The sequence below is a fragment of the Lithobates pipiens genome, unplaced genomic scaffold (genome assembly GCF_037356315.1).
Source record: "Lithobates pipiens isolate NorthernLeopardFrog02 unplaced genomic scaffold, aLitPip1_a1.2 Scaffold_30, whole genome shotgun sequence".
Taxonomy (NCBI): Eukaryota; Metazoa; Chordata; class Amphibia; order Anura; family Ranidae; genus Lithobates; species Lithobates pipiens.
Genome location: NW_027507791.1, coordinates 18,940,609 through 18,950,555, shown reverse-complemented (window position 1 = coordinate 18,950,555; position 9,947 = coordinate 18,940,609). Strand labels below are relative to the sequence as shown.

At 57.1% G+C, this 9,947-nt stretch overlaps 1 protein-coding gene across 1 annotated transcript in view; it reads left to right on the top strand.

Moving 5' to 3' along the window:
- Nucleotides 1-3,612: 3,612 nt before the first annotated feature.
- GALC (galactosylceramidase) overlaps nucleotides 3,613-9,947 on the top strand; it is a gene marked incomplete in the record, with an annotated part of 51,457 nt that continues 45,122 nt past the window's right edge. Inside the window, 3 exon segments of the mRNA XM_077463729.1 lie at nucleotides 3,613-3,692; nucleotides 6,055-6,123; nucleotides 7,889-7,953.

The following is a 9,947-nucleotide window of genomic DNA, read 5'->3' as shown; positions in this document are numbered from 1 at the left end:
GACACGGGGATCTCCTGGTGGAGGACACAAGGGGGGGATCTGCTGGTGGGAGAAACAGGGTGGGGTCTCCTGGTGGGGAACACAGAGAGGGGGTTCTCCTATTAGGGGACACGGGGGGGGGCGTATCCAGGGGGGTTACAGAGGGGGGTCTCCAGGGGGGAATCTCCTGGTGGGGAATCTCCTGGTGGGGGACACGGGGGATCTCCTGCTGGGGGACACGGCAGGGGATCTCCTGGTGGGGGACACGGGGATCTCCTGGTGGGGGATCTCCTGGTAGGGGACACAGGGGATCTCCTGGTGGGGGACACGAGTGGGATTCTGCTGGTGGGGGAAATATGGGGGTCTCCTGGTGGGGAACACAGAGAGGGGCTCTCCTATTAGGGGACACAGGGGTTATCCAGGTGGGGGTTACAGAGGAGGGTTCTCCAGGTGGGGAACAAAGGGGGGAATCTCCTGGTGGGGGACACAAGGGGGGAATCTCCTGGTGGGGACACGGGGGTCTCCAGGTGGGGGACACAAGGGGGATCTCCTATTAGGGGACACGGGGATCTCCTGGTGGGGGATCTCCTGGTAGGGGACACGAGTGGGATTCTGCTGGTGGGGGAAATATGGGGGTCTCCTGGTGGGGAACACAGAGAGGGGCTCTCCTATTAGGGGACACAGGGGTTATCCAGGTGGGGGTTACAGAGGAGGGTTCTCCAGGTGGGGAACAAAGGGGGGAATCTCCTGGTGGGGGACACAAGGGGGGAATCTCCTGGTGGGGACACGGGGGTCTCCAGGTGGGGGACACAAGGGGGATCTCCTATTAGGGGACACGGGGATCTCCTGGTGGGGGATCTCCTGGTAGGGGACACGAGTGGGATTCTGCTGGTGGGGGAAATATGGGGGTCTCCTGGTGGGGAACACAGAGAGGGGCTCTCCTATTAGGGGACACAGGGGTTATCCAGGTGGGGGTTACAGAGGAGGGTTCTCCAGGTGGGGAACAAAGGGGGGAATCTCCTGGTGGGGGACACAAGGGGGGAATCTCCTGGTGGGGACACGGGGGTCTCCAGGTGGGGGACACAAGGGGGATCTCCTATTAGGGGACACGGGGATCTCCTGGTGGGGGATCTCCTGGTAGGGGACACAGGGGATCTCCTGGTGGGGGACACGAGTGGGATTCTGCTGGTGGGGGAAATATGGGGGTCTCCTGGTGGGGAACACAGAGAGGGGCTCTCCTATTAGGGGACACAGGTGTTATCCAGGTGGGGGTTACAGAGGAGGGTTCTCCAGGTGGGGAACAAAGGGGGGAATCTCCTGGTGGGGGACACAAGGGGGAATCTCCTGGTGGGGACACGGGGGTCTCCAGGTGGGGAACACAAGGGGGATCTCCTATTAGGGGACACTGGGGTCTCCAGGTGGGGGACACAAGAGGGACCTCCTGGTGGAGGACACGGGGGAATCTGCTGGTGGGGGAAACAGGGGGGGTCTCATGATGGGGGACACAGAGAGGGGGGTCTCCTATTAGGGGGGAATCTGGGGGGTGTATCCAGGTGGGGGTTACAGAGGGGGGGTCTCCAGGTGGGGGACACAAGGGGGGAATCTCCTGGTGGGGGACACGGAGGTCTCCAGGTGGGGGACACAAGGGGGGGATCTCCTGGTGGGGGAAACAGGGTTCTCCCAGTGGGGGATCTGGCACCTGACGTCACCCCACTCCGCACATTGTCTGACAGCAGGCCCCGACCTGCACACACGTGGGATCCGCCCACCTCTCCACCATCCCCTGCATCCCGGCAGCCGATTCGCTATGACGGTAGCTGCCTCAAGTTAAAGATATTCTGGCTTGTGACCTGTGGTGCGGGCCCCTCGGACGGAGCGGGCCCCTTACATGTGTACTGGCTGTACCCCCCTGATGGCGGCCCTGCACAGGGGGAATCTCCTGGTGCGGGACACAGGGGGGATCTCCTGGTGGGGGACATGGGGGGATCTCCTGGTGGGGGACACGGGGGGGATCTCCTTGTGGGGGACATGGGGGAGTCTCCTGGTGGAGGACACGGGGGCCCTCCTGGTGGGGGACACGGGGGCCTCCTGGTGGGGGGCACAGGGAAATTTGTTAGTTTCATATTAGCCGTTAATTTGTAAATTCAATTTGGATTCATATGAAATACAAATTTTCGTTAGGTTCGTTAACTTTTCGTAACAATTACGAACGTTTGTTATGATGAAATTAAAAGGCAAAAAATACGAGACCCCAAGGGGGAATCTCCTGGTGTGGGACACGGGGGTGTCCAGGTGCGGGACAGAAGGGGCATCTCCTGGTGGGGAACACGGGGAGGGGGGGTCTCCTGGTGGGGGACACGGGGGATCTCCTGGTGGGTGACACGGGGGATCTCCTGGTGGGGGACACGGGGGATCTCCTGGTGGGGGACACGGGGGATCTCCTGGTGGGGGACACGGGGGATCTCCTGGTGGGGGACACGGGGGGAACTCATGGTGGGGGACACGGGGGGAACTCATGGTGGGGGACACTGGGGGGGGGCTCCTGGTGGGGGACATAGAGAGGTGGGTCTCCTGGTGGGGGACACGGGGGGGAATCTCCTGGTGGGGGACACAGAGAGCATAGTCTCCTATTAGGGGACATGGGGATCGCCTGGTGGGGGACAAAGGGGATCTCCTAGTGGGGGACACAGGGAGGGGGATCTCCTGGTGGGGGACACGGGGGATCTCCTGGTTGGGGGATCTCCTGGTGGAGGACACAAGGGGGGGATCTGCTGGTGGGAGAAACAGGGAGGGGGCTACTGGTGGGGAACACAGAGGGGGGGGGGGTCTCCTATAAGGGGACATGGGGGGGGGGGCGTATCCAGGTGGGGGTTATAGAGGGGGGGACACAGGGGAGTATCTCCTGGTGGGGACACAAGGGGGGAATCTCCTGTGGGGGACATGGGGGATCTCCTGCTGGGGGACACGGGGAGGGGATCTCCTGGTGGGGGACACAAGGGGGATCTCCTGGTGGGGGATCTCCTGGTAGGCGACACAGGGGATCTCCTGGTGGGGGACACCGGGGGATCTGCTGGTGGGGAAAACATGGGGGGTCTCCTGGTGGGGAACACAGAGAGGGGGGTCTCCTATTAGGGGACACAGGGGTATCCAGGTGGGGGTTACATAGGGGGGTTCTCCAGGTGGGGAACAAAGGGGGGAATCTCCTGGTGGGGGACACAGGGGGGGATCTCCCTATTAGGGGACACAGGGGTCTCCAGGTGGTGGACACAAGGGGGATCTCCTCGTGGGTGACATGGGGGTCTCCAGGTGGGGGACACAAGGGGGGATCTCCTGCTGGGGGCTCCCGGGGAGGGTATCTCCTGGTGGGGGACAGGGGGGTCTCCTATTAGGGGCCACGGGAACGTATCCAGGTGGGGGTTACAGAGGGGGGGTCTCCAGGTGGGGGAGGGAGACAAACACACAATAAGATATTTCAAAGAAAGTAGAGAAGGAAAGAAAACAATTACATCTCCAGTAACGTGTTTATCTGGGCGGGGCTGAGATCACATGATTCGGGCCGGACTGGGCGGGTCACATGACTCGGGATGGCGGCGATCTCTGTCACTTTTCTCCTCTGGCTCTCCGGTGTTCGGTGGATCTCCGGATATTTATTGACTGACCAAGGGGGGCTGGGCCGAGAGTTCGACGGGATTGGGGCTGTGAGCGGAGGAGGGGTAAGTGACCCCTGGGCGGTGGAGCTACAGGTGTAATGGGGAGAAATGGGGGGGGGGGGATGATCTGCAGGTGTAGATATGGGGGGGATGATCTGCAGGTGTAGATATGGGGGGGGAGGGAGATGATCTGCAGGTGTAGATATGGAGGGGGGGGGGGGAGATGATCTGCAGGTGTAGATATGGAGGGGGGGGGGGGAGATGATCTGCAGGTGTAGATATGGAGGGGGGGGGGGAGATGATCTGCAGGTGTAGATATGGAGGGGGGGGGGAGATGATCTGCAGGTGTAGATATGGAGGGGGGGGGGAGATGATCTGCAGGTGTAGATATGGAGGGGGGGGGGGAGATGATCTGCAGGTGTAGATATGGAGGGGGGGGGGGAGATGATCTGCAGGTGTAGATATGGAGGGGGGGGGGAGATGATCTGCAGGTGTAGATATGGAGGGGGGGGGGGAGATGATCTGCAGGTGTAGATATGGAGGGGGGGGAGATGATCTGCAGGTGTAGATATGGAGGGGGGGGAGATGATCTGCAGGTGTAGATATGGAGGGGGGGGGAGATGATCTGCAGGTGTAGATATGGAGGGGGGGGGAGATGATCTGCAGGTGTAGATATGGAGGGGGGGGGAGATGATCTGCAGGTGTAGATATGGAGGGGGGGGGGAGATGATCTGCAGGTGTAGATATGGAGGGGGGGGAGATGATCTGCAGGTGTAGATATGGAGGGGGGGGGAGATGATCTGCAGGTGTAGATATGGAGGGGGGGGGAGATGATCTGCAGGTGTAGATATGGAGGGGGGGGGGAGATGATCTGCAGGTGTAGATATGGAGGGGGGGGGGGGGAGATGATCTGCAGGTGTAGATATGGAGGGGGGGGAGATGATCTGCAGGTGTAGATATGGAGGGGGGGGAGATGATCTGCAGGTGTAGATATGGAGGGGGGGGGATGATCTGCAGGTGTAGATATGGAGGGGGGGGAGATGATCTGCAGGTGTAGATATGGAGGGGGGGATGATCTGCAGGTGTAGATATGGAGGGGGGGGGATGATCTGCAGGTGTAGATATGGAGGGGGGGGGATGATCTGCAGGTGTAGATATGGAGGGGGGGGGGGAGATGATCTGCAGGTGTAGATATGGAGGGGGGGGGATGATCTGCAGGTGTAGATATGGAGGGGGGGGGATGATCTGCAGGTGTAGATATGGAGGGGGGGGGATGATCTGCAGGTGTAGATATGGAGGGGGGGGGAGATGATCTGCAGGTGTAGGATATGGAGGGGGGGGGGAGATGATCTGCAGGTGTAGATATGGAGGGGGGGGTGATCTGCAGGTGTAGATATGGAGGGGGGGGGGATGATCTGCAGGTGTAGATATGGAGGGGGGGGGGGGATGATCTGCAGGTGTAGATATGGAGGGGGGGGGGATGATCTGCAGGTGTAGATATGGAGGGGGGGGGGATGATCTGCAGGTGTAGATATGGAGGGGGGGGGGAGATGATCTGCAGGTGTAGATATGGAGGGGGGGGGGGATGATCTGCAGGTGTAGATATGGAGGGGGGGATGATCTGCAGGTGTAGATATGGAGGGGGGGGAGATGATCTGCAGGTGTAGATATGGAGGGGGGGGGGGAGATGATCTGCAGGTGTAGATATGGAGGGGGGGGGGAGATGATCTGCAGGTGTAGATATGGAGGGGGGGGGGATGATCTGCAGGTGTAGATATGGAGGGGGGGGGGATGATCTGCAGGTGTAGATATGGAGGGGGGGGATGATCTGCAGGTGTAGATATGGAGGGGGGGGGATGATCTGCAGGTGTAGATATGGAGGGGGGGGGATGATCTGCAGGTGTAGATATGGAGGGGGGGATGATCTGCAGGTGTAGATATGGAGGGGGGGGATGATCTGCAGGTGTAGATATGGAGGGGGGGGATGATCTGCAGGTGTAGATATGGAGGGGGGGGATGATCTGCAGGTGTAGATATGGAGGGGGGGGATGATCTGCAGGTGTAGATATGGAGGGGGGGGGGTGATCTGCAGGTGTAGATATGGAGGGGGGGGATGATCTGCAGGTGTAGATATGGAGGGGGGGGATGATCTGCAGGTGTAGATATGGAGGGGGGGGATGATCTGCAGGTGTAGATATGGAGGGGGGGGATGATCTGCAGGTGTAGATATGGAAGGGGGGGGATGATCTGCAGGTGTAGATATGGAGGGGGGGTGATCTGCAGGTGTAGATATGGAGGGGGGGGTGATCTGCAGGTGTAGATATGGAGGGGGGGAGATGATATGTAGATTAGATGGTGGGTGATCTATAGGTGTGGATGATCCTCCTCCTTGACCAGCACATTTCTCTATTTCTCTCTCCTCCAGGCCACGTCTCGTCTTCTGGTGAATTACCCGGAACCTCAGCGCTCTCACATTCTGGACTTCCTCTTCAGGGTGAGAGTCATTGCCCCTGTGCATAGATGGGGGGCGGCTGTGATGATGCGGTGCAGTGGTGCTCACACAGGCACCTCCCCCAACACCTGACATGAGCCTCGCAGTCACACCTTGTCAGCAGATAGCTTCTTCTACCTGGGACTGCGATCTTGTGTGATGGACGTGTCTCCATACCACACACATACTATATACACACATACATACCTCACATACACATATATTATGGATTTTTTTTTCAAACAAATATTTCCTGCATGGCAGAGGATCCCCAGAGCTGTATGGGTTAGGTAAAGAGGGAGAGTGGGGGGTGGAGGGAGAGTGGGGAGGTGGAGGGAGGGGGGGGGGGAGTGGGAGGTGGAGGGAGAGTGGGGGGTGGAGGGAGGAGGGAGAGTGTGAGGGGAAGGGGTGGAGTCAGGCCAGTTTCATCTCTGTACACAGCGGAGGTGGTGGAGGCCTGTGATGGTTTGTTGGAGAGCACAGAGAAGACCTTGTTGTGTTTATTCTGCTCACGCTGCAATGGAATCATATGATAACATTTCTCTGCAGGGCTCTATGGAGTTTTCTGTGCTGATAAAACATCAGATGACCCCACCATGGTGATGAGAACAGAGGACACACAGAACTATAGTTTTTTGTTTATTTTATTCCCTTTGCAGAGAATTGGTAATATTCTGTATTTCTGCACAGAGAACCTCCCGGCGGCGGTGTGCCCCCCCCCCCCTTCCCGGCGGCGGTGTGCCCCTGCCCCTCCCCCCCCCTTCCCGGCGGCGGTGTGCCCCTGCCCCTCCCCCCCCCTTCCCGGCGGCGGTGTGCCCCTGCCCCCCCCTTCCCGGCGGCGGTGTGCCCCTGCCCCCCCCTTCCCGGCGGCGGTGTGCCCCTGCCCCCCCCTTCCCGGCGGCGGTGTGCCCCTGCCCCCCCCTTCCCGGCGGCGGTGCCCCTGCCCCCCCCTTCCCGGCGGCGGTGTGCCCCTGCCCCCCCTTCCCGGCGGCGGTGTGCCCCTGCCCCCCCCTTCCCGGCGTCGGTGTTGCCCCTCCCCCCCCTTCCCGGCGTCGGTGTGCCCCTCCCCCCCCCTTCCCGGCGTCGGGTGGCCCCTCCCCCCCCCTTCCCGGCGTCGGTGTGCCCCTCCCCCCCCCTTCCCGGCGTCGGTGTGCCCCTCCCCCCCCCCTTCCCGGCGTCGGTGTGCCCCTCCCCCCCCCTTCCCGGCGTCGGTGTGCCCCTCCCCCCCCCCTTCCCGGCGTCGGTGTGTGGGGTTGTGTGATGGTTACTAGGGTGGTTATTTAGAGGGGGTTGCGATGGTTTCCAGGGTGGCTACTGAGGTGGAGGGAGGGTGTTGTGGTGGCTACTGTGGGTGGTTGCTAGGGTGGGTATTGAGAGGGGGCTTGTGTGATCGTTGCCAGGGTGGCTACTGGCTGGTGTTTGATGGATGCTAGGGTGGCTGCTGGGTGGGGGGGGGGGGGGGGCTGGGAGGGAGGGGTGTGTGATGGTTGCTAGGATGGGTTACAAAGCGTGGTGGGTATTTACTGAAGGAACATGGGTGATAGTTGCTGGGGGGTGGCTGTTAGGTGCTAAGGTGGTTACTGATTGGGGAGGGGGTGATGGTTGCTAAGGATTTGTACGAGGGTAAAGTTGTGCACAGGATGGTTACTGAGATGTGTTTGTGGGCTGGTTACCGGGGGTTGGTGTGGAGATGATTTTGGGGTGTGTGAAGATCAGGTGGGTGTCATATGACTTGTGCTCATCATTATTTTTTCTTTTCTTTCTCTAGCCGAATTTTGGGGCTTCTCTGCAGATTTTTTAAAGTGGAAATCGGAGGCGATGCACAGACTACAGGTACAGAACACTTTTATATCAGCCATTCTTAAACAAAAGACCAATGTCACTGACATCCGCCTTCCCCAGGGCCCGCCCCCGAGGATCACAGATCTCTCCCAGTAAGGATGCCGGCAGTCATTATGTTTAATTGGGTACAATCACGTCAGAGCTCCAAGTGAAATTAGCCGCCGATCCCTCCATGTCCACAGCAAAGGGGGGTGGGATACGTGTGAGACAGAGTGTCCGCTGTACTTCTGCTGTAACCGCCATACTCCACACCCTGTGTGTGTGTGTGTATATGTGTGTGTGTGTGTGTGTGTGTGTGTATGTATATGTATCTGTCTTTGATGCCCTGGAGGAGAGGCAAAACGTGTCACCGTAATTCCGGTATAATGAACCAGTGACGCTACTTCCGGTTCCCCTGGAAGGTGCGGACCCAGAAACACGCTGGTGCCTGTTTTTATCCGTCGTCTCGTGAGTGACATATGTTACCAGCGCAGTGTGTTTGTGTACTGGCGGTACTTCTCCTTTTCACCTCGTTATATCAGAATATCCTGGATCCTTCTGAGACCCCTTACTCCAAAATACGTTCTGGATAATTTGTGCTGCATCTCCCCAAAACCTTAAGCCTGTTTGACCCCTGGACTGCAAAGCTGAGGGTCCAGCAACTCTGGTGATTGGGGTCACAAGACTGGATCACCACCATTAAAGGAAGCGCTTTTTTTTTTTTTTTTTTTTTTAATAATTACTAAAGGAAGCACCTCCTCATCAAATTATTATTGAAAGCACTTAAAGTGGAAGTAAACCCTCCTATTTTCAGCCAAAGAAGCTGCCATCTTGGCCTCTTTAACTGTCATGATGCTGCACATGTGATCAGTTATGACCCCAGCCATTGGATGTTTGACAGTTTGGTTGAGAGCACAACTAATGTGACAGTTAGCATTTCCGGCATGCCGGGAATTTAAAGTTTTTTTTTTAAAACTATTAAATCAATGGGTTTACTTCCGCTTTAAGCACTTTTTAGTGTTCTATATTGTGGTCTATGTTATTGCATCATATATTACCACAGTGTTGGAGCAGTTTATATGTTTTTAAGTACTTTTCAAGCACTTTAATCCGCTAGCGTTGTTTATACTTTATTACTAACCAAACACTGCCATGAAGACCAAGGAACTCTCCAAACAAGTAAGGGACAATGTTGTTGAGAAGTCCAAGTCATGGTTAGGTTCTAAAAAATATCCAAATCTTTGATGATCCCTAGGAGCACCATCAAATCTATTATAACCAAATGGAAAGAACATGGCACAACGGCAAACCTGCCAAGAGACGGCCGCACACCAAAACTCACAGACCGGGCAAGGAGGGCATTAATCAGAGAGGCAACACGGAGACCTAAGGTAACCCTGGGGGAGCTGCAGTGTTCCACAGCAGAGACTGGAGTATCTCTACATAGGACGACAATAAGCCGCACACTCCATAGAGTTGGACTTTATGGCAGAGTGGCCAGAAGAAAGACATTACTTTCAGCAAAAAACAAAATTGCACATTTTGAGTTTGTGAAAAGGCATGTGGGAGACTCCCAGAATGTATGGAGGAAGGTGCTCTGGTCTGATGAGACTAAAATGTAACTTTTTGGTCATCAAAGAAAATGCTATGTCTGGCGCAAACCCAACACATCACATCACCCAAAGAACACCATCCCCACTGTGAAACATGGTGGTGGCAGCATCATGCTGGGGGGATGTTTTTCAGCTGTCAGGACTGGGAAACTGGTCAGAGTTGAGGGAAAGATGGATGGGTGCTAAATACAGGGATATTCTTCAGCAAAACCTGAACCACTCTGTGTGTGATTTGAGGCTAGGATGGAGGTTCACCTTCCAGCAGGACAATGACCCCAAACGCACTGCTAAAGCAACACTTGGGTGGTTTAAAGGGAAACATGTCAAAGCCCAGACCTCAATCTAATAGAAAATCTGTGGTCAGACTTAAAGATTGCTGTTCACAAGCGCAAA